The sequence below is a fragment of the Camelus ferus genome, chromosome 21 (assembly GCF_009834535.1).
Source record: "Camelus ferus isolate YT-003-E chromosome 21, BCGSAC_Cfer_1.0, whole genome shotgun sequence".
Classification (NCBI taxonomy): Eukaryota; Metazoa; Chordata; class Mammalia; order Artiodactyla; family Camelidae; genus Camelus; species Camelus ferus.
Window position 1 is genome coordinate 7,862,052 of NC_045716.1, and position 25,690 is coordinate 7,887,741.

Here is a 25,690-nt window from a genome sequence, read left to right on the forward strand (position 1 = left end):
CACACACAGTTGGCCCGGCATCAGCAGGGCACAATGGTTTACTCTAGTGGAAACGGGGTGGGGGGGGGGGTGCTTGAATCTTGGCTTTTTCTTGGACAGAATTTGGGATGCCGTGAGCATGCATGTACCTGGGACGACCATCTGCTGGCTGGACCGGAGGGTCCGGGGAAGCAGAGCTAGTTGGAGGGTACTTTTACAGATGTGCCTGCAAGATGCTTTCTTCTCTCATGTTCAGTAGAGTTTGCCTACAATTGAATAAGAGAAAAATGGGATGTCTGCCACAAGTCAGATTCAGCTGGAATTTTCCTCCCAGCCTTTTGGGTGATGTCTCACCACTGCCTGGAGGACTAACAACGTGGCTGGCTCTGGCTTCTCTCCTCCCCCTCCTGAGAGCTTTTTCTCTCCTTCCTGGCCAGATAAGATCCCTTTCTTAGCAGTCCCTGGCCAGGAATTAGAAGCAAAATACTAAGACGAAGGGGGAAAAAATAAATAAATAAGTAAACAGCCAGAAGAGAGTGGGAACCTTTCAAAGGAACTTCTACTTAGTCCTAGCATCAAAATAAAGGCAAACTCTTTCTTCTCCACAAGGCCAGCACTGAGGAAAGTGGACTCGTTCTCCCTCCATTTCATTACAGAGAAGCCTTTTTGTGGCTCCCTTCGAGAGTCTCAAGTCCCCAGGAGGAGTGTGGCCGTCAACTCCAGCCCCTGCCCACTGTTCTTCTCTGCATTGTGCTTCGCAGGGGAAGCTGATTGGAAATGTGGTAACTTACAGGGGGCTCTGGGAATTGATCCGGGATGGGGCAGGAGGCAGAGGAGTGGATACACCAGACAACCAGCTCCAGACACTCAGACGGTGACCATTAAAGCCAACGGGCCAAAGGGAAAGCAGGGCATGTTATGTACACAAATTGGCAGAGATAAAGGGTATAAACAGGCTGATGGAATGGAGAGAGGCAGGGACTGTTTCAAACCTGAGCACCTTCTGTAATACGAAGGAGTCATCTCTGGGGGAAGGTCTGGAGCTATTAAAAGGATGAATTGATTGCCGAGCAATGCCCGCCACGCTTGTTCCGTGGACCCAAAGCTCTTTAAACAATTACACGACATAGGTAGAAAGTAGCTATTAACTAGGGAAAGAAAACTCTGAAAACTAGCTATTAGCAAGGAAAAGGAACCCCTGAGGTCAGGCTTGTGTGTTTAAAGACAGAACAGCAGTGATTCATCATCATACTTCAGATGCCGAAATAAATATTTACTGAGGGCAACAGTACGTGTGAAGGAACCTGTAAAGTGTCCTTGAGAAGGTGCCTCTCTGCAGCTGGACTTTGGTGGGACTTTGCTCTGGGGCCACAGGGCCTCGGCCTGGACAGGACAGCTGCAGGCTCTTAGGTCACCTTCAGCAAGTGCACCCGAGGAACTTGAACCTTTGGGGCAGGCTTACGTTCTTGCAAATACACCTGAGAACTAGTGATCCTCCCTGGTTTAGGGGCGTAAGGGAATAATACCCCAACTTCATTTAAATTATTGTCACTATTTTTTAGTTAAAGTGTTAAGAATGTAAGAATTATGGGACAGGAAGAAGCCCAACAAGAACATCCGTCCCATCCCATTGAGAGGAAAGTGCTGGAGAGTCCTAGAATGAGCAGCTGGGAAGGGCCTTAAAACCCCCCTAGTCCATCACCATTTTCAGCAGAGGGGAACAAGGCCCTGAGCCAGCGGGGCTCGTCCAAGGTCCCCAGCCCCGGCTTCCCTCAACCACGCTTCCTTCACTAGACCCAATCTTCCCCCTCTTAGACAGAAGAGCTCTCGATATGATTTAAACATCACGCAGAGATGGTTCCCATGGCTATTTCAGACCTGTGGATGCCTCAGCGGTTGTTTCTCCTTGTTGAGGCCCCGAGGTGCTTTCCCAATAGCCCAGGACCTGACAGCTTTGAGGGATGCTGCAAACTGTGGTGAGTAAATTATAGGGAGGGCCCCTGGCTGGGGGCTACCACCCTCTGCGCCTTCCCGAGATGCACGTTCTCGTCTACGGGGGGAGCGTGGCTGTACTCCCACAAACACACTCACCAGAAGTGCCGTCATCACTCAGTTACTCACCGGGTGGATTATCCAGTGGTGATGGCTCACCCTGGGATACCTTTCCTGTTCCAGAACACATGTTCCAGTCTCTTCTTTCCTCTGAAGGAATTTAAACTTAAATATTGTTCTAAACATAATGAAGCATAATTACACACACACACATAATCTCTGGGAGATCCAAGGTTTTAAATTTTTCATGCTATTGCTTGAACAGAAAGAGTAGCAGGAGGTTAACGACTACAGATATCATAAAGATCTTGAAAGATCTTAAAAGAATGCAGCTTTGGCTGAGAGATACAGGGCAGAAAATAAAAACTTACGTAATGGTTTTGTGGAAAAGAAAATAAGACCGTTGGCGCTGATGGCAGACAAGATGTATCACATTTCAAGTAGGGGCAGGAGCTGCAAACGTGAGTTCATGGTGTGGTGCATGATGCCTCCTTTTATATGTTTATTCCCTAAAGAAGCCTTTGAAAAATAACAGTTTTTAGAGACCATTGTGATCAGTTATTTTCTCCTTGTGGACAAAAAGAAATTCAGATTTATAATATTTAAGTGGGAGAAGGGTTACGGAGGAATGGGAAAGACAGTAGGTGCGATGTTGGTTGAATCTGGGGAACCGGGTCATGGGTGCCCTTCATTCCCCTGCTGTCTGGCCTTGCATCAAGCCATTTATGGGGGGCCTTAATGCAACTGAGCAGGACCCTTTGGATCCTTCCCAGGACAGACCCCACCCCATATCCTCCGCTGCAGCTCCTCTTTGGAATACCTAAATGATAGTAACTTGTGTATATTTCCTGAGTTTCTCAGATTTGCAAAACCACCACCAAATGGAAGAAATTAACTACTTGACGATCATGAGAATGTAGCTCCCAGACCTTCTGGCCCCTAAGGACTGCTCACCATCAACCAGTCAGAGAATTGTGCACAGCTGAGCACATCCCCTGGGACTCCCCCATGCCCCACCCCAGTTGGCCTTTAAAAATGCTCAGCTGAAACCTTTTGGGGAGTTCGGGCTTTAGGGGGCACGAGCCATCCATTCTCCTTACTCGGTCCTGTAGCAAACCTTTCTCTGTTCCAAACTCCAACGTTTAGGTTTGTTTGGCCTCACAGTGCATCAGGCACACCGACTTGTGTGCAGTAATGTTAACATCACTCAGAGACGTCACGGGGACAAGAGTCACTTTTCTGAGGAGAAGCGGGGAGTGGGGGCCAGTAGAGGAAGAGCCCCTTCTGGCCCAGGAAATCTGCCGAGTGGTGCATATGGTTTAGGGGGTGCCTATATCCCCGAGGCCTAAGGGCAGATGCCCTGATTCAGGATCTACGTGGTGCCCATCAAGGAGATGCAGTTCCTCGAACCCAGGCTGCCCAGATACGGTGTTGTCAGTGCTGCCTGCTTTCACACCCCACCCTCGTCTACCGTGGTTAACAAGTCACAAAATGGATTCGTTTGGATTTTATCTTCTTTTTATTTCCCCTCCTCGCCCTCACGTCGGGGTTGCTCATAAACTCCATCATAGGGTACAAGGCTGGTAGCCGAGGGGGAAAGAAGGAAAGTGCAGGTGCCGAGCTAATGAATTAATTGGGTTTTGATGTACTCAGAGTCCATAATGAACTCTGGATTATTCAGGGAGATGTTCCCAACTTAATGCCGTCTTCTTTATTTTCCACCTGCTCTGCTTGAGGCTGAGTAATTTGGAACTTGTATAAAATAACAAGGATTCTTGTGGAAACAAAACAGAATAGCTAACCATGGTCTAATTTTATTTTGTTTTATTTTCAAAGCCTATTCAAGATTCTGCTCATCAATCATTCCCTATTAAAATGCAAGCTTTTTGAGGGCCAGGGTCTAATTTACATTCATATCCTTCCTGCCCCTCCAACCCTGCTCAACAATATCTTATGAATATTTTGTCATGTCGACAAATACAATTCATTTTTAGTGGTTCCATAGTATCCCATTGTATAATGCACTACAATTTATTTAACCTGACTCTAGACATTTAAATCGTTTTTATTTTTTCAGTATTTCTACCAGTGCATTATAAATAAACCTTTGTGCACTTTCTTAATTGCTTTATGAAGATAACGTCCTAGAAAACAATGATGGGTCAAACGGCATCTGAGTTTTGACACATGTTCCCAAATTACACTCCAGAAACATGCCAACAGTGTATAAGAGTTCCTATTCCTTCTGACCCTCAGTGGCTCCTGGGAGAAGATTTTCCAGTGTCAGATAGCAGTGAGAAATAACTTCCTTATATGACGCTCTCGCGGTGGGCAGCATTACTATTCAGTGCTTTTACCCTCGCTGACTGGTGTCCAAGTTCGAGCCCTTTTGAATCCAATACTGTATCTATAAAGGTCAACCTGTTGTTGTCATCCTCCACTGGTTCGTCTGGCCTTGTTTGCAGACTCGCCGTTTCCACCTCCGGTGGGGGTGGAAGGTGAAGGAGTGGGGAAGGTAAGACTGGAGAGTCAAGAGCTCCAGAAAGAAGCCATAGATCCAAGCTCATCGTTAGAAAGGCAGGGACCTCAGAAACAAAACGGCTGGTTCCCCAGCATTGTCCTGTTTCTTCCTGATCGTAAAAAGGATAAGAAATAGAAAACTTCAGGGATTTTCTTAAGATCCAAGCATTCTTTATGGGCTGAACCATCAAAAACAATGTTTCTCCAAATGGAAAAGTGATTTCAGCTCTTAGCCTTGGCTCTTACATCATAATTCTGGTGTTCTGGCAGACCCCTGGGCACTCCTGCTGTCCAGCTGGTCAGTACTAGATTGAGATAAAGAGAAGACAGATTTTGAAACAAAGTTAGTGATGAAGGAAAGGGCAAAGGTGCAGGTGTAGAGCTGGAGGGGCAAAGCACAGCATGAGGTAGGCAAGAATGGGAGCAGAGCAGGAGAGGGCAAAGGGGGGCGAACGGTGGAGCGGGGGTGCTTGAGCGAAGCCACCTGGGTCTGCAGGTGGGAATCAGAGCAGCAGGACGTAGCACGTAGCACGGATCGGAGCGCGGGCGTGTTTGGGAGTGGCCCCAATCTCCATCCCACCTCCTCTCTCAAAAAGCCACCCCCAATCAACACTTAATCTCAGTTTTGTTCCCTAAGCTTCTTTTTCAGGTCAAAGTGTGCCCTTAAGCCCCTCCTATATGGAAATTCTGGCGCTGTTACCGGGAGTATTTCCATCAAAATATGCAACCAATACAGAATTCCTTTTAACTATTCTAGGCCTCTAGGTACCATTTACTATATTAATTATGTCATTTACTGATTAAGGCAATTAATAAAGAACCACTACTCTTGAGATTTTTGAGATTTTCTAAAGCTCTTGACAAGACGATTCTCCTTAGTCCTTTGCAGCACAAAGGGCCCAAGAAAGGGTGACAGCTGAATGCTAACGCGGGAGCCTCCGGTCTGAATCCGGGGGCCTCCCTCCCCGCCGCCCACCCCTGCCTGCGGTGGGAAGTGAAGTGAGCTGTGAACAGGGAGACAGGGCAGGAGAAAGAACAAAGGGCTTCTGATGGGGAAGACACGGACATTTCCAGTGCCTGGAAGAAGTCAGGGCCTCGGAGAGCAAAGTCAGATTCCTGCTCTTTGACTTGTTATTTACAGGCCCCTTTGAGGGTATTTTTAATGGTCATAATTGCGCTTTTGCTAATCCTTGTATAGATCAGGACTTTCTTTCTTTCTTTCTTTAATGGTGGTACTGAGGGTTGAACCCAGGACCCAGGATGAGAATTCTTTTTTTTTTTTTATTTTGTTGTTGAGGGGAGGGTAATTAGGTTTGCTTTTTTAAAAATTTTATTATTCTTTTTAATGGAGGCACTGGGGATTGAACCCAGGACCTCATCGCATGCTAAGCACCACTGAGCTATACCTTCCCCCTCAAATCTTTGTCTAAATCAACCACTGGTTCTCCCGTTGGAAAGACTTACTGTGACTCTGGTCCAGAGAATGAGGATTCGATGCACACTTGCCTCGAAAGTGACAGAGGAAAGAAAACAAGCCCAGTTCTTTCAGAGGGTTTTGCAAACCTTGGTTGAGAATGACTTGAGCCTTAAAGCCCTTTGCTGCAACACAGGGGTGTAAGAGAAAATACTCTGTGGTCTGGCTGACGTGTCACAAAGGGCCCCCTTGCTTATACTCAATTAGAAAACAAGAGAAGCTTCCTGTAAGTCAGCAGGGGGGTACTCGTGAGGGCCATGCCAGCATCTCGGCTCCCCTCTCTCATGCATTCAGGCAGCAAAGCATCTTCCCAGCAGAAGCCTCCATGTTGTTTCCTGCTAAAACTGAGCAATGCATTTGGAACTTGGGACAAAAGAGCTTAGTATATATGTCAACATGATGTACAGCTTTGCAAAGCTGCCGCCATTCCACTGATGGATACTCTCTTCATTAGGGACTGGGGGCACTCAAAGTGAGCTCAGAGGAGGCTCACAAAGGGAGAAGTTATGACAGGCAGCCTCTTTTGTCTTCAAGGCTAACAACTGTTGTGTCTTTAATACCGTTTGATAGGCTACGGAGGAGGCTTAAAGAGACACTAGGTAAGGACCGAAGTATTTTCATGGGGGACTGCCAGTTTGTTAAGTGTCGGTGGACCTTGGCCAGAAAACAGTGCAAGTGATTTTTGTGTCCTAAGAAATGTTGGGACCAGCTTGAAAATTTAGTTAATCCTGGCTTATGTCCATCTATGCCGTTTAATTGGTTTTCCTTACTCTATTTTTCTTTTCCTGGTATGATCAGTCTAAGAGAGCAAGTCCCTGTCCTTCGGTGAATTCTGTGAAAATACGCTTTATGGGAAGGGAAAGGGGGCTCCACGCTGGGTACACGGGAGGCTCGTCGCCAATGCCATGGGCTCTCGATGAGGAGAATTCTCAGACACCCAGTGCTCTAATACAGTGTCTTGTTTGGCCGACGCTCTGTGGGGCAATGGGCTTATCGTGCTCTCTGGTTTGGCCTGTCCGTTTGGTCAAACAACTGATTCTATTGACCTCTTCATGGAACCTGGCCAGGCATTTGATTGGATTAACCAACCTGAGTGGCTGTTTTTTTCTGGCACAAACAACCAGCGCCTCAGATTATCATTAGATATTTTACTTCTGGTGTTTAGGGCCTGGCAGAGAAAAGGCAATACTGACTCTTCACGACAACAGCTAAAAACTGGCAGATTCCCAGCACCGCCAAGTTCCTCTGCCCCTTGTCAGCCAGCGGGTACCGGGAGGGACACTTCCCAGCAGCACCGTCCACGGCTCTCCTTTGGCTGAACTGCTCCACAGCATCCTAAGCCTCCTTCTCTGCAGGGTCCACCAGGGACATGTATTTCTGCAAGAATCCTTGGGTGTGTTGTGTGTTCTCCTCTGCTTAGTCATTCAGCCATAACCTTTTCATTTAGAATCCTGCCCTGCTGATGGTTTAGCTCCCTAGTTCAATATTTTACATTTATCTCTATTGAATTCCAGTTGCCTTCTGTTACAAGAGGCACTTAAATTATCTGAGCCTCTCTCCACAGGCTCAGATTCTAAGTCCAAGGCAAGTCTGTTTAGCACTTAGGGATCACTGGCTATATGAGGGGCTTGGGCAGGTAAATGTGTCAGAATGGGGTATTTTTTAATGATGGTGAAGGTGGCTGACTTGGCTGGGAGCATGGGAGCCACTGAATTTATAAAATCTCAATCAGGCTTCCTCAGTACTGGAGGAAAATGGACTAGAAACATCACTTGGAGGGTGAGAAAATAAAAATAATAGTAGAGCCTTGTAGGAAAGGAATAGCTAGCAAGTTGCAAGCACCTACTAGTTATGCACCCTGTTCCACACATCAAAAATATAATGCAGTCTTTTCTTTGTCAAGGAGGTTTACACTATATTATGTCATTAGGTCTCTTGTGGCCCTTCCACGGGTGATGTCAGGAAGTCATGTGATTTCCTCATATTTCAGGACTGAAAGAGTGGTCCAGGAAGGGGAAAGATCTTGTGGTGTGCTGGGAATAGCCCACAGCTAGGCTGGTCTGTTCTCATTTTCTTGCCAATGGATCACAGCTACTGAAAAACAGAGAAAACAGACCCTTAGGACGAGGGTCTCCAGAGGGAGGGGCTCTAAACTGTGCCAATCTACACTCCCAACCATTATAGAAAAATCTCAGCTTTAACGTGGGAGGAAATGAAAGACAGTTCCAACCTAGATGCACCCACCACACACACACACACACACACACACACACACACACACACACATTTTGAAATCCAGATTTTGTCAGCTCTCTAAGGCCTGAAAGCAGCAGTTTGATGGCTTCTGTGGTTTCCCCTTCTGGGATCCAGTGAGCACCTCTAGTCCTATAAAATCCTACAAATCATAGGGCCAAGAACTCAAGGAGGCTGGGAAGTCCCTTGCATCTGGGGATCCACAGTTTCCTTCTGATTCTCTGACATCTTTTTCCTCTGCGAGGGGGAAGGGAATGGAAGAAAAGAGGACACCAACTGTAGGAGGTGGGGCTGGCATGGAAGGACATCTATGTAAGGTGATGACTTTGCTGCTTTCTGTTTGCCTGTGGGTCCCCTTCTTCCTCTCTAGAAGTAGCCAAGCAACAGCATTGCTTCGGAGAGAGAGAGAGAAGGAGGTGGAACCCCGAAGTAACGGGGAGCCTGCCCAGAAAGCTCTCTGATTAACGTATACGTTCAAAGGTCATGTACAAAAGATGAGAAGAGAAACATAACAAAGGACAAATACAGAAGAGTGTCACAAGCCTGTAGAAATAGTGCCAGGAAGGCCATAGCTCAGGGTGAGCAGAGGCTTCAGAAAAACGCCAGGGACAACAGAAAAGCTCTTAGTAGCCGCGTTCAAAATTAAAAAGACAGACTCAGTGCTTGAGGAACTTGGTGCAAGGTGAAAGATGGGAAGAGAAAGGAGAACCCACTCAAGTATCTGGTTTCTTCACCAAAGAGGCAAGATCTTTCAGCAGAAGAGAATGGAATCAGTACTGTTAAAATAATCTTGAAACTCACGCTGAACACACACAAAGTAAGTGGTCACCTGGAGGCTTTAAAAGTTCCCAAATCTGACATATTTCATGCCAGGATTTTGAAGGAGCTTTTATAAATGTTCATAAAACCATGATTTAGAAATGACTGAGGGAAGAAACCAGAAGGCTAGAGATGAGAGAAATCTGATTTTCATAAAAGAAGGTGAGTTCTATGGTGTCCAGTCTGGTGAATTTGATACTGATCATTACAGGAATTCTAGGAGTACTCACTATTCAAATTGTCTGTGAGGTCTGAGAGGGGAGGTAGAAATCACTAGCCACTAGCATGGGTTTGCTGAGAACAATGCACGTTAAATGGAATCTTATTTCCATTTCTGACCAGATAGCAAGATATGTAAGTCAGCTGAATACTGTCGATATGGCAAGGTCGTGAACAGTGTTTGCTGTGATAGCTTGTGGATTAAATGGGAAATTGAGGACTGCATAAAACTTTTAGTTAGCATTGTGGTGAGTTGGCAGCCATGCCCTGGCATTGAATTATATCAACACTGTGAAAACGTCTTGTAGAATATTGAAGGGTTTCGTCTTTGGCTCTATCTTGTCTATTTTATCAAAGACTTAGATAAAAGTGCAGAAAGCATGCTTATCAAATTTATGGATGAAACAGCAGAACCAGGACTCAAAATATCTCTACACGCTATAGGAATGGCTAAAACTACCAAGGAGAAATTCAATAGGGATAGAATGAAAATCCTGTACTTAGGCTTAAAAAAAAAATCAGGTGTGCAGGGACAGACTAGGGAGACTTTATTTAAGAGTAGTTCATATTAAAAATACTTAGGGATTAATGTTTAACTAGAATCTCAATAGCAGATTACATTCTATAAAGCTTCTGAAGCATTTCCTGCAGTCTCTGGCCACGGGTAGAGGTATTCTGTCCAAGACAAAGGAGACAAACATCTCACTGTTCTGGAGAAGTGTCCCCAGCAAACCAGAGCTTCTCCAGGCATCTCAAAACCTTGTTATGAGGGTAGCTTGGCAATAGCTGGTGGAACTAAAGATACTTCTAGATACACTGCCTAGAAAAGTTCTCACACCTGTGCACAAAAAGACGTTTTCCTAGCAGACTTGATTGTGATGACTAAGGACAGAAATAACCCAAGTGTCCAACAACAGGAGAATGGCTAAAGGAAGTAGGGTATATTCAGAAATCTCACAAACATAATTAGAATGGGAAAAGGAAGTTGACTAAAAATACCTACAATATGAGAACATTTATTTGCATTTTAAAATATGCACAATAATACTATTTATTATTCAGTGACACATACATGTGCAGTAAAACAATAAAGAAAGACGTGGGAGTGAGAACTACCAAATCCAAACTCGGTTACTTTTCAGTGGAAAGAGAGGACAAGGCAGCGCATAATGGAAAAACAAGAGCCTTCCATTTTCTCGCAATGTTTCATTTGCAAGCTGGATGTTGGGTACATGGGTCTATGTTATTTTAACGTTTACCTCATTTTTCTATGGTTAAAATATCCAAAATACATTTTGTGTATTTGTAAAAATTTATTTAGGTGAAATTCACATGACAAAATTAACCACTTTCAAGTCAACAAGTCATTGGTACTTAGAACATTTACAGTGTTGTACTTCTGCCACCTTTACCTAATTCTAAAACACTTCCATCACTCCAAATAAAACTCCATACCCAGTAAGCAATTTCTCTCCATTTCCCCATTGAAGGTTTTTTTTTGGGGGGGGGGTAGATAGTAAGAACTTCTTTTTTAAAAATACGCTTTATTTTTTTTAGAGAAGCTTCAGGTTCACAGCAAAATTAAGAGGAAGATACAGACATTTCCCATAGACCCCCTGCCCTCACACATGCATAGATCCTCTCACCAATATCCCTCACCACAGTGGCACACCTGTTACAACTGATGAACAAATATTGACACATCATTATCACCAGAGTTCACATTAGGGTCCATTCATGGGTCTCTACATTCTGTGGGCTTAAACAAATGTATCATGACTTGTATCCACCATTATAGTATCAATTGAGTAAGTTCACTGCCCTAAGATTCCTCTGTGCTCCACCAATTCATCCCTTATTCATAATACATTTTAACAAGTGTGCTTAAAACAAACAAACAAATAATAAAGAAGAGAAAACAGATGCATAATAACAGTCTTTAACTATTTCACATTTTTTTTCCTGTGGGAGAGAAATTCAGTTTCTGTCTTATAAAGCTCCCAAGAGATCAATGAGTGGATATCAGTAGAAGGAAGTGTTTGGTTTAGTGTAAGGAAGGACTTGCTTAAAGTCTGTCTGATGCTTATTAGTCCTGGGAAAGTTGCTTGGTTTCTCTGAGCTTTCATTTCCTAATATTTATAAAGCAGGTAATTATGGTATTGACAGTAGACAAATAGACATAATTTAAATAAAGAATACAGATGAGAGCATAGTAAAAAGCACGGAATAAGGGCTGCATAAATATGAAATAATTATGAAAAATAAAGGAAAAGCTGTCCATAGATAGAATGATTATCTTGTAAGACACTGTATTCATTCAGGTTGAAGCTGGTGAGCTGTCCAAGGTGCTGGAGGGAGGCACTCCTGCATCAAAGGGAGGCTCTAGTAAATGCTCCCTATTGTACTCCTCACACACTGGTGAATCTAAAAAGTCTTTGTTTCAAACACTGGAGAGTCTTGTTGGTGGGTGCTTCTAAGAGAAACTGTATTAGCTGTCTATCTATGTGTGTAGTATTATTATAAACTTAGTGGCTTAAAACAACAGATTTATTATCTCAGTTTCTGCAGGTCATGCTTAGCTGGGTCCTCTACTGAGGGTCTGATCTGAAAGGTGCAATCAAGATGCTGACCAAGGCTGTGTTTCTTCTCAAGGCTTGATCTGCTTTCTGTCTCACATGATTGATGGCAGAATTCAGTCCCTTCTGGACTATTGGACAGAGGGGGGTTCTCAGTTTCTTGCTAGTGGCCTACTGAAAACCATCCTCAGTTCCTATTAATTGTTGGTATAGGGGGCATCCTCAGCTCCTTATTACATGGATCTTCCCAACATGGCTGCTTGGTCCAACAAAACCAGCAAGGGAGGGAATCTGTCAACAAGATTTTCCAATCTTATCATCATGGAAGTGGCAGCCCATCACTTTTGCCATATTCTGTTAGTTAGAAGCAAGTCACAGATTCTGCTCACCCTCAAGATGAGGGGATTACAAGAAGGTATGACTTTGTGAGGCAAGGATAGCTGAGGGCCATTTTGGAGTCTTTCTGCCACAGGCAGGGAACTGAGTGAGGAAACAGGAATACCAGTTCCTCCCTCTGGAGGCAGACACAGATGTGCAAACACAAGGAGAGGACAACTGAGATTAAGAAGGAACAAGATGGGGAGATTTAGGGAAGCTGATGGGCTAAATAACCAGCAAAGCAGAGCTCAGGGAAGGCGAGTGGTTGTGGGGACCCCATGGATGACCCAGCAGACATTCTGGCTAAGGGAGGCTGCCTGGTGTGAGGACAGGCTGTGCCCAGAAGTCTTGGCAGTAAAAGTCTTGTTTTCACAGAGCGTAGAAAGACAGTTTTTGTGTTTAGGTACAAGGGAGACTTAGAAAAAGAGAAAAGATGTGCACAAAGATTCAGCTTGTTCTGTACCAGGCAGTATATCAGTCCTTTGTCCACTTGCATCCACGTCCTCCTCCTTGGGACCATTTGTGACTAAGGCTGTTTGCCACCCACCAACCTGGGTGTGTTCAGCTAGGTGCCACATATCATTGGCTCTCTGATGAGGAGGTAGAAAAGAATCAAAGGACAAGGAGCTGGGAATGAAGTCCCAGGATGGTGGCCACAGTGGCCAGGAAGACTATTTTCAGGATGGCCCTGCATCTCATCACATGCCAGCAAGGGAAATATGTTTGAAAAGGGACCCAGAAACTCTAGATACAGTCCTGGTTAGCCCCCTTAGATACATATATTTTGACAAGTTTTTACCTCACTCTTCTGTTCTGAGTGTCCAGTTGTTGGGCAGAGTGTCTGAGTCTATTGACCTTGCTTTAAATAGGGTCTAGGGAAGCTTCAAATGCAATGCATAATTGATGTATGCAAAGCTAGCAGCATGGTGGTTGTGATGGTCTTAGAGTCACACAACCTTAGGGTTAGGAGGAACCTTCTGGCTGAATCCTCCCATTCAAGGCTGACATCAAGGATGACTTGGCTGAATTACTTCAGATTTTTCATGGTGTTATGTCTCTGGTTTCCTGGATAAGAGTAAAGCAAGGAGACTTTTAAATCTCTGGAATATGAGAGTCCTGTTATGAGGTCAGGAAATAGAGCCACTTGGGTTCCAGGCCAAATAGCCTTGACAATATTTTCCCAGACAACAAACCCATAGCGTGTTTCAATGATCTTTCCCTCAGTAGAGCTGATTTTTGCATCCTGTGAATGTCTCCAGCTCCAGCGCAAAACCTGGGGAGATGGCTTTTTCTGCTCTGTAGGTGTCAGTGAGTTAGCACTAATGCACTTATGAGTCAGACCAGCTTGGGTGAACCATGCATTCACCCAACACCCTGGAATAGAAGGGCAGGATCTTTAGAGAACACGTAGGGAGTTCCTCCAGCTTGGACCTGGCCTGGGAAGCTTTATCACAGAACTAGAAAACGTGCTGTTGAAGGCATGATGGGAGTTACCCACCAGCTCCTCTCCCAAAACCTGCAATAATTTGACTAATTCAAATATCTGAGATTTTCCCCTTAGCAGGTGTATTGGTAGGGAAAGGAGGGGCCAAGAGAAAGGATGCTGGGACCTATGCAGGTACCTCCTCTGGGCCAGGCACTGTGTGAGCTCCCCTCCATACACTGTCTCATTTGACATCTGTGCTGTCCTCTCCTTTGTGGCTCCTTTGAACTTGCAGCACCTAGCATGATGCTTCGTCCATACTAGGAATTCAATAATAGTTACTTAATTAAAAAATTAAATCAATATAAGGAGGTGGACAGAGCCCTAGCTTAAGAGTAAGAAGTCCTGTATTCTAGCCCTGGCCATGATCAGCTACTGCATGACCTTGGGTTAACCTTTCACTCTGAACTTCGGATTCTTTATTTATAAAATGAGAAGTTGAATAGGATGATCTCTAAGGCCCAACCAGTTCTAACTCCCAATGGCTTTATGATTTGATAGGCATGGCAACAGGAGAATCTTGGATTTCACAATGAAAGAAACTAACCAATGCAAAGAGAAGCATCCTGCTCACCAGCTCAGCCTCCCTAGACATGCAGACACTCAGGGTGGGGGCTGGAGACATATGGAGCCAGGACCCTGTCCTGAGCAGGGCCAGCAGCCCCCATGGGTCATGCCCAGAGCCTTAGCCATCGAACAATGCACAGCTTCAGCTCTTGGCAAGCACAGTTCAGCTTGAAGAAACACAAAGCTATGGGAGAAATAATTATGAAATTGCCTGAAATAATTACAGGCAAACAAATGAAGCCCTATGGTATCTGTCAATTCCCTGAAACACACACAGACACAGACACACACAGACACACACACACACACACACACACACGCACACACACACACAGCTACAAGAGCTCTTTGCCTGAACTCTAATGATCCCCCAGGCTCAAAATATGCCTTGATTTTAAAAAGTCATAAATGCAGAGAAGATATCTTTTTATTTTTGGAGATGTAGAACACCTTTCTGCTAGTCTTTAAGGAGTACATATGAGCACGTGTCTGTGAGTGCATGCACACACCCCGGGTACATAGACAGGAGCACCATCTCTAACATGGAAATTACAGCACTGTTAACTCTCAGGGCTCAACCTATAAAACATTAGATTTTGTATGGCAATGCAGACATCTCCCCCCTGCTAAGCAAGAACAAAACTAATGTCCAGCAAGCATATGTAATGGGCTTTCGAAGAGCCTTGAAAATGCCAGGTCCCTGTGTGTTTGACCAGAGAGGAAATGTGCCCATCTCCAGTTATCCAATGAGATAAGGGAGGTGGCCTCTCCCTGGCCACCTTTCATCAGGTCTCAGTTCATTGAGATCATTCGTTTATTTTGTGGGATGCCCAGTGTTTAAGATAATGCTTTGTTCTGTCCACAGAATTCATTATTTCCATTAGTGTGTTTTGGGTCTTGTTTCTTTCAGACATGGGTTAATATTCTTGCGTGTGTGTGTGTGTATGCACATGAGCAAATATGTGTACATGTGTGTAGAACATGTACTGTGTATAGTGCGCACACTTTTGTATGTGTGTATAGACATACATGTACGTGTGTGTGCACACCCCAAGGTGCTGAAATTATTTAAAATATAGTCAAGTCAGCTAACTGAGTCATTCTTAGACCCACTTCATGTTATTGTATTTTTATTTCTCTCTGCATCGAAAATGCTGTGGAACTGAGGAACTGCTCTTGTCTTAATTACCACAGAAATATTGCTAATTAGAAACAAGGGAAGAAGTGCTAGGGATTTGCCTCGGAATCAAAGGCAGCATTATTTTCCAATGGATATTAAAAGGCTTGCAAAAGAGGCTAAGATGATGTGGTAGATAGAGTTGTGAAGTATGTTTAGGGCCCCAGTGGTAAAACGGCTGGAAGGGGAAATTAAATATCTGGGAGGAAATTGTTCTCAGATGTTGGAATTATGCCTGCAGCCATAACACTGGATGCTGTGATCCTATCTACCTCAAACACAAAAATGGGATCAAGAGATCTCCAAGGAACCTGAGGGCGGAAAAAGCATCAGTGGCTTAAAGGGGCATCTCTCTAACCACCTTATTGCTCAACAGACGTTGATAGTGGGCACATGCAAATATTTCGAATGTAGCATCTTCCTTCTACCCCTGCCACTTTCCCCATCTCATTTTTTTCACCATTTCTTTAGCCTGATACTGAGAGTGTGCTTGAGTAATAAATCAAAAGATTAAAAGACCGTGTCCACGTGGCAAGAGCACTGTGTTTGTGGAAGACTGAACTTCTAGATGGGCAGAGAGCTGAGGAAGTCACATGTGATGGGCTGGATTCTTTGTGGTTTTGTCAAGTGGTCTCCAGTTCGAGTTCAGATTACAAGGCAAAGACTGGTTACCTTTAACCACAAAAGCAGCACCATGATCATGATGTGTCTGATCCCTCTCAGTGTTTCAAGTGTTTCAATTCCTGAAGCCAAGAAATCAGTCTGGAGGCATAAGAAAGGGGCAGAGATGAGATTCAAGCAATTGAAAAAGAGCAATTCAGAAATGGGAAGGGAAAAGGTGGGAACTGGCATGGTGGAAAGACAGGAAAAATAAAGAATGGAATGACTCAATGTCTTCAAATTTAGAATCCCCAAATAAGCAACGGACCAGAGATAGACAAATGACTTTTTCCAAAATTATGCTGCATTTCCCCTTGCTTTAGATCAATGGCTTTAGTAGGTCCATACAGCAACAGCTGCTTTGGAATCTAGGCTGTTTGACCATGGATAAGTAACCCAACCTCTCTGAATCCCTGTCCAGATACTATTTCCTGCTCTGACTACCTCCCAAGGTTGCTGCTGGATCTAACAAGGCGATGTGTGTGCAGTGGCTTTGTAGATTCCACAGCACTGTATGCACAGCAGGCACGGTTATGTCTCAGCATTAGACGGATGGGCTTTGCCATTAAAACTCGGGTTAGTACAGAGAACCAGAAGTATGTGCTCACATGCAAAGCCTTGGCATTCAAGCCAGGTCAAAGTTATCAGGGCTCGTGTACCAGGGGTTTGGAAATCTTGGGAGCCATCTTAGAATTCTCCCTACCACGGTGAGATCTTTTTAGGAGGGAACAGAAATAATTATGTATGTTTAATCCAACATGTTTCATTGGAAGTCTTTCACGCCCTTGTTAGCACATTGTTACTGTATAATGACACTTTAGTTAATATCAATGCCCTAGACATCACAGCAATCCTGACCCTTAACTTTTCACATGTGAGTGGTACTCTCTTGAGTTAAGGCTCAGGAAGAATGAGCCTTTTTCCTTTCATCCAAATGAGTGAGCCTTATGTGCCTAAGAACCCAAAGTAGACTCTGAATGGACTCCCACATTGCCCTCTGAAGCATAAGCTTATTAGGAGCCCAGAGGCCAGTCCGGAGAGCTGTGGTTCTGATCCATCCTCAGTGGTCCAGATACACACTGTCAGGTGAGGTTGCTGTTCTGGCTCGTGCCCAGATGTGCAGCGGTACCCAGCTGCATGAAGATATTACCAAGGAGAGACAGCACCTTGGCAGCGGGACTCGGTGATTTTTCCTGCCTTGGCAGATCCCAAGGAAGTTGTTGTAGTCAGTGATGAATCACTAATTTCTAGAAACCTTGACTGGAACCTGAAGAGGGAGATAAATGTGAGTGGGGGTGTTGCCGTGAACATTCCAGCAGATAAATGACAGTCATGACTGAAAGATGGTTTTACGTTTCCTGAGTGTAACCAAGTGAGATGTAACCAATATTCTGTAGTTCGTCAGCCTCACATCTCCTGACCTTCACTGTCAGGCGTTCCCTCGTGGAGAGGCTCCCTGTCCATCTCACTTTTTTTTATTTTTAATTTTAGCTTAGAGTAAAACTGATGGGAGAGCCCCTGGCAGGTAACCAGCAGGAGGGACCCTAAAGGGAGGAAAAGGTCCCACACAATTTGCTCTTAGACTAAAGGGAGAGAAGACAGAAAGCAGGGAGGCAGGAACTGGGAGAGAGATTGGCAAAGAGAAAAATAGTCTGATTTCAGTATCTTCCTGATGCGGGTGCATTTCTCGTTATAGCCAACTGGGCATCAGCAAACCAGTGAAATGTGTGCAATATCTGGAAGAAATTTATCGAGGTGCCTCCTCTTGCTGCTCCTAAGTGGAGTGGCAGCAGGACATAGCTTACCCTCTACACATTCAGCCTTCATTCCTAGCGAGGATCTCTGAGCTTCCTTTCTGGAAAATCTACATTATCTACTTTCCTGTGAAAGGTAGGGGTGGAGAGATACGATTCTGAGACAATGTCCCAAGGAGGATACGGGATCGCTCCTGCAGAAGGGCTGAGAGTCCCTGTGCCGGAGTCTGCCTTGGTCATCCCTGTGCCACTGGAGGTCAATGCTGAGAGCCTGACTGTGGTCTCACCTGAGTGGGATTTCAGTGGCTTCCCATTAGGTCTGTCTGCCCCAGGTCTTGGCCCACCAAGATCCATCATTCATGCAGATTTCTAAAACCCAACTCTAATCATGTGAGATTCCCTATTTAACAACCCTTGCTGGACCTCAATTGTCTATGGAGCCAAGCCCAAGATTTCTTAGCAGGGCAGTCGATGCCCTTTACAACATGCTCCAACAGTGTCATTTGTAGCTGCCATGCTCCACCCATAGGTGTGCACTGTAACCCCCCTGAGCCGCACCTCTCCCTGAATTCGTTCTGTCCTGTCACACTTTGGCGCCTTTGCGTACCCTCTGTTCCTTCTGCCTACAGCCTTCTCCCTTTCTTTGTCTGTATGTTAAAAAGCATGCTACTCGTTCTTCAAGTCCCAGCCCCAGTTTCACTTTCTCTGAGGTTCTTTGCTTACCGCTGATTCCTGCTTCGTCTTTTCCACTTCAAGGCTGACAGGGACCAGCAGAGCTGGCTAGTCATTAATTAAGAAGTAGACTGTATAGGTCCAAGGTTGCAGGTAAGGGGTTGGCAGAATTGTGGATTCTCAAAGATAGGATGGCTGCAGTCCCCCACAAAGTAAATTCAGGGGCATGTGACCTAGATGGGAAGGATCCATCCGGTGGGGAGGGCACTGGGTAGGCGATGCTGGAATCAGAGATGCTCAAATGGGCTGTGCCTGGTGCTCCAGGGCCAGGATTCTGCTAAGCAGATTTGAAGGAGGCAGGCTGGCTTACCTGGGAGACGGGTCCCCTGGCACACATAAGACAGTTAATATTTGTGATGTGTTCTGTTTGGACAGTAGTTGCTCTTAAATAGTCAGGGGATGAGCTAGGAAGACAAAGTAAAGCGCAAAGGATGGAAGGAAGGGAGACGGGGACAAACTCTTTGCAGAGCAGAGCCAACTGCTCCTTTAGCTCCAGCTCAGCCACACGCCTTCTCTGGGAACAAAATAGACCCTGGCTGACTTGGGGTGAGCCGCTGCCCGATTGCCTGCACTACCATCTTGGGAAATTCACTTGCTTCCCTTGTGCGCTGTTATGGAGGGAGGGCTCCAGACTTCCCAAGGGTCCAGAAGAATCGTCTCCAGTTCAGAGCATCCACCACACACTGTGGTGACATGGGGCGACCTGACGACTCACAACACGTCCTGCAGATTCAACAGTGATGAAAGGCCACTCACACTTTGAAATGTCTCCTAAAAGGCATGCCGAGCTGGGGTACTGAGATGTGGGGGTATCACTTCAGACTTCTCCAACTTTGAACTCTGAAAGCATCTCTGCGCTCATGGCCCTTCTGCCTTTGGTCCAGATTGAAGGGCAATTCCACTTTCCATTAGCCAGCCGTGCCCTGATCTTCACAAAGAGCCAGTGAAAGGAGGGGGCACCCTTAAGATGAGAGATTGCTGGCAGTTCTGCTTCTCGTTCGGGAGACTCTGTCTCTCTGTGGCCTGCTTTTCTTTAGGCTTTTGCACACATCACACCAAGCCTCAGCCCAGAGTCAGAGAAGGCTCTTGTGTCTGTCTTCCTATTATGCTAGGGAGCTCCTTGGAGGAAGGGGTGGGTCTTCCTTCTGGAACCCCCTGCCAACACAGAGCTTGGCACATGGTGAGTGATGAGTGCACCACAGAAGTGAGCTTGGCTTCCTCCCCTTCTCCCATCCTTTGATTCTTCTGCCCTGCTTTAATGTAATGTTCCTCCTCTTCATCTTTTCTCATCACCAACCCCAGTTAGGATGACAGAGGCTGAGGGGAGTCTGTAAAAAGACTAGACTGGTATCTCAATTGGAAGCCTCAATGCCCATAACTTTCCAATTCCACTCTCCAAGAAACCAGAACTTTCTCCTCCTTGGGAACCCCTTCATAATTCTCTGCCACAACTCTCATTCATGATGCATATGACCCTCTCTGACGCATCACCTTCTCAGGCAGAGCTTAGAGCTTAAAGTCTTCCTGTACCTCCGTGAGAGGCAATACGGCGTGGTGGCTAAGGACCCGCTCCCTAGAGCTGGATGGCCTTAGTTTGAATCCTGGCTCTGCCACTTACTAGCTGGATGAACTTGGATGAGTTAATCAAAATCTCTATGCCTGGGTTTACTCATCTATATAATGGGAATTATAATAGTAGTACCATTCTCATAGAGTTGCCTTGAAGATTGAATTCACATGTGCAAGACACTCAGAGCTGTGCTGGGCACTTGGTGAGCACTGTGTAAGTGTTTGTTATCATTTTTAATATTATGAGGGAATCACAGGTATAAATATTTTCAGTCATATGGCCTCAAATAAAGTCATCCCTTGGTGTCCATGGGGGATTGGTTTCAGGATCCCTACAGATACCAAAATCTATGGATGCTCAAGTCCCTTATATAAAATGGCACAGTATTTGCCTATAACCTATGCACACCTTCCTGTAAACTTTAAATCATCTCTAGATAACTTATAATACCTAATACAATGTAAATGCTGGGTATAGAGTTGAAAATACAATGTAAATGCTATGTAAATAGTTGCCGATGAGTAGTAACTTCAAGTTTTGCTTTTGGGAAAATTCTGAAATTTTTTTCCCGAACATTTTTTATCTGCAGTTGATTGAATACACAGATACAAAACCTGTGGATACAGAGGGCTGGCTGTACATACAACTTCAGTCTCTTCGTTTCCAACAAATCTTCCTCCTCAGTCTGCAAACAGTTTCAAATCTCTTCTATCCTAAATAAAACTTTCCTCCTACTCTGTCTCTACCTTAAGCTGTTTCTCTCTATCTTTCCTTCTCTTCAGCCAACATCATTAAATGAGTAATCTACACTTACCACCTCCACCTCCTCACCTCCCATTCAGGAACCATCCACAGCCAGCTGGCTTCAGCTCCTGCCACACCACTAACACTGTTCTCACGGAGATCACCCATAAACTCCCTATTACTACTTCTCATTACCTCTCGGTCACTTTTGACCTTCTTGACCACTCATTTTCTTCTTGAAGTGTTTCTTTCATTTCTGAGACACTATTCTTTTCTGGTTGTAACAGCTTTTGCTATCTTACACTAAAGTAAAAATCCCCAAATCTCAGCAGTTTACACTAATAAAGGTCTCCTTTCCACTCACATTTCACATCAGCTGAGGGTTGGATGCAGCTCTGCCCCTTGTCTGTTCTTCATCTGGGGATCCAGGTGGGAGAAACAGAGGATCTCAGGGCAGAAACACACAGTGATTCCTAAATCTGCTGCCTGGATGTAGTGTACCTCACTCTGCTCATGTGCCATTGGCCAAAGCAAGTCACATGGCCCACTCCTGACATCAAATCAAAGACGTACCCTCTTCCCACTTGCAATGAGCAGGGACTATGATCTTCCAGGGAAGACAGCAGATAATAGGGAACAATAATACAATCTACCACACTGGTTCTCCTTCTACCTTTCCAATAGCTTGTTCCTAGCCTCTTTCACTGGATTACGTCCATCCGCCAGCTTCCTAAATATTGGTGCTCTCCAGAGCTTCTCACTCTACAGATCCTCTGTAGTAACCCTATCCATACCTTTAATTCCAGTAAGCACCTATGTTCTTCCAACTTCCAAATTTCTAGCATAGAACCACTAGGTATGTCCAGTCCTTGCATTTAACCTGTCCAAAATTCAACTCATTTTCTTACCTTCCTATTCCTTTATTCCCCACCATGGTTAATGACAAGGTTGTCAATCCAAATGTCTAAGTCAGAAGACTGAGAAGGCGTAATTATTCCTCCCTTTGCATCATCTCATCCACTGAGTCAACTACAATCCATTCTATGTTGAAGATAAATCTCTCGTCTCTTCCCCACTCTCTATTTACTGTTTCTTGCTTCAATTTTGGTGATGCTTTAACTGGCCTGCCTGCTTCTGTCACCCTTCACGTGAATCCATCCCTGCACTGCAGCAGAAGATTGCCCCTTCACTCTGATCTTCTCCACTCTGATCTCCGGAGTGAGATCCACTCCACTCTGATCTTCTCTGCTTAAGAATCTTCAGCTATTAACCAGGCTCCACCCAATGGTATTCAAGGCTCTTCACAGCCAGGTCCTACCAGTCTTTTCATCACCCTGTCTTGCTGTTCAGTATCTTGCACCCTCTGCTTTGCTGTGCTGGACTTCTCATTAGTGTCAAACGCCTCACAATATTTCTCACCCCCAGGTGTTTACTAGCGCTATTCCCTCTGTCCAAACGCCCTTCTCAGCATCTTTCTTTGCGGAATTCCTACTGACCCCTCAAGATCTAGTCTTACCACCTTTCATAAGCCCTTCCCCAATCTTGCCCACCCCCCTGGACTCTACTCTTCAGCAGGTAACAGCATTCTTTGTTACAACATTAATCATGTTACATGATCTCATTCGTCTTTCTCTTCTGTGTGGATTAGGAGTTTCCAGACCAGGGACTAAATTATTGTCATCCTGGAAATTGCTCAGGAACTAACGCAGTACATGCACACTGGCTACTCAGTAAATGTCTGTGTAGGGAGTGAATAAACGAGCGAATGACATACTCCAGTCCATGTTCCGTGAACACAATGGGCAGATTCTTCCAGTTATTGGCTCTACTCTCTGGCTGCTTGCTGGCTCTAGGAGACATAGTCCCCTTTCTTTGTTGGAGGACTAACTTCTTGCCTTTGTGTTAAACGTGGTCTCTCTGCAGCCCCACTGGCATGAACCTGATCGTTTTAGCTTCATGGGATTCCTTAGCAAACCTCCCTTTCCCAGAGCCTGTCTTTCCAACTAACAAGGTTCCTCTGCAGCTGGACTCGCTGCTCTCTGGCTTTCCTAAATGCCCCCTTTGGCCAGCTTAGGCATTCCTGAGATTCCCGTGGAGCCTCTAAAGCTGGATTAAACCATCACTCTTGCTGCCTCCAGTGTTTCTTACCGTTACCTGTCCATCTCTGCCAAGACTAGCTAAATACTTTGCAGGAGCCAATGCAAAATGAAAATGTGAGGTTCCTTGGCCAAACATTATTAAGAATTTCATGATGGCAACAGCAAAGCAGTAAGCCAAGCAGAGGTCCCTTCTGAGCACAGGGTCCTACGTGATCACGTGGTTCTCATGTCCAGGAAGCTGGCCCTCAGCAATGCCTCCCAGTTGAAGGCAGAAGCTACAGGCAGGGATCAAGTTGGGAATACAACCATTCTTCAGGAAAATGAGTTAACCAGGGTGAAGAGAGGGTTGCCTGCATGAGGACAAAAGCATTAGGAGGAATTTGGTGAAATAAATTAATTCTGAATAAGTTCTTTCATTAATGCAGTTGGAAAAGAGAGTTTTAAAGATCATGTGTGTGTGTATGATTAATATAAATGATTATTTGGTTAAGTAAAGGGTTTGGACCAATGCCATGTGGAAGGCATTTTAAAAGTAAGAATAAGCTGTCTCATTAGAAGCACTTTGTAATTAGGAAGAAATTGCTTGTCATTGCTTGCACCAAACCAGGAGATGCAGAGTGATGCTAATCCCACGGCTTGGGGTGTGGGCACCTTCTACTAGGGCTGCAGATGATGGGACAGGCAAGAGCCCTGGCGGGCTTTGAGAATTCATTCATTGTTCATCCATTTGTTTAACTAAACACTTTTTGAAGACTCATTATTCATTTCACATCCATAACTTAGGTTCAGAAGTTTCTTCATAACAAAGGCAGTGGGAGATCAGATTTGGGAGCTGGCCCTGGAGCCCAAGATGGCTAAGTGCACCCAAACCACACAGCACCCTTCTTCTGAACTCGTGTAAATTTACAGTGAAATAAAGCTTATGAATAAAATGCCAGCAGGGATGGGGCACAGTGTCCTCCTGGGAGAAGGGGAGGGCCTGGGTTGGGAGTTGGAGGAATTTTGTATCTTTTTTAGTCCTCCTGGATCCCCCTTCTCCAACCTCATGTGATTAATGCAAAGGTGGGAGGCTCATGGTTCCTGGGATTTGCCCCCAGTGAGCACCATGCTGCTGCCAGTTGTCACAGTCTTGTCCTAGTGGTGGGGGATAGTTCTGGTAAGCCTTGTATGTGTAGAGCATCTTCCAGTTTACAACATTATTTCATTTTGACACACACAAATCAGGTTGAACCATATGAAACTGCCATTTCTGTAGGTCACTTAGCCCCAGCTGTCAGCAATTTCATATGGTTCAATTTATTACCATATGATATTACGGTGTTATAATCTCTGTTCTCTCAGGGACCAATAAGGAAGCATAGAGAGACTGTACCAACCTCACCAAGCCAGGCATTGGATTTGTGAACTTACACTCAGATCTCTCCTCTTCCTCCACGTTTGGTGCCCCTTTGGTTTAAGTGGTAAATCAGCCTCACGCAGCGACACTCAAGTCGGGGGTCTCGTGTTAATGTGTTTTAACTGTCTTTTTTTTTTTTTTTTCAGCTCCAGATTCAGTAATGGTTCTCTGTACAAACTCATTCATTTTTAATCAGTTGACTGTAATGATTTGTTACAAATGATCTTTACAATTCTCAGTTGTGGTTAAATCAGTACTGAAAGGCACTTTTCCTGTTATTTTATTTGGAAAGGACTCAGTGAAATACTTGCCTGCCATTACTTAATAACTTGTTTGTTTTCCCTCTGCGCAGTTTCTAGCAGCATACAGCAGGATTTAATGTGGGCATTTCCCCTTTACCTAGTGGACTGAGTTTTCCCAGCTGTAGGTGCAGGGATCTCCAGGGGCCTCTGAGGATTCATGCTGTGGTTTGTTGCTAATTGACCCTCTTCTGCTGGCCAAGCTCAAAGCTGAGTGCTGAGGACACCCTGACCTATAGGTGGGCAATTGCAACACAACTTGGAATGGTTATTAAGAGAGTTCATGGTGGAGGAAAGAGGAGATAATGGAGATGTTACCTAAACCATTTCTGGAGTGTTGGGAGGTCTTCCTGGAGGAGGTGATCCTGGAGGACAAACATTAACCAGGCAGAAGTTTCTGGGCAGAAGGAACAACAGATGCAAAGGCTCAGAGAGTGAGAGCTCGGGAACTGGGAAAATGCAAGTAGTTGAGTGTGGCTGGAGGACAGAGAGCAGGCAGGAGAGGGTGGCAGTGAGAATGGTGGTGAGGGAGGTAAGAAGAATTGGATTGTGAAACACCCTGGGCGCACCTTAAACCCTGAGAGGTTTAAGAAGGGAAATGACCTGAGTAGATTTACTTTCGAAATATCTTTTTTTGGGTTACTCTTTATTTTTTAATATATTTTTATTGAAGTACAGTTTACAATGTTGTGTCAATTTCCAGTGTACAGGTAACAAAACTTTGGTCATATAAGAGCATACATACATTCGTTTTCATATTCTCTTTCACCATAAGTTACTACAAGATATTGAATATAGTTCCCTGTGCTACAAAGTATAAACTTGTTGTTTATCCATTTTATATATATTAGTCAGTATCTGCAAATCTCAAACTCCCAATTTATCCCTTCCCATCTCCTTCCCTCCCCTGGTAACCATAAGTTTGTTTTAGAAATATCT

The 25,690-nt window shown here is 44.9% G+C and overlaps 1 protein-coding gene across 1 annotated transcript in view; it reads left to right on the forward strand.

The window, feature by feature from the left end:
- Positions 1-508: 508 nt before the first annotated feature.
- TNR (tenascin R) overlaps positions 509-25,690 on the forward strand; it is a 223,141-nt gene continuing 197,959 nt past the window's right edge. Inside the window, 1 exon segment of the mRNA XM_032463683.1 lies at positions 509-761. The gene's annotated coding sequence lies outside the window, so the exon portion shown is untranslated.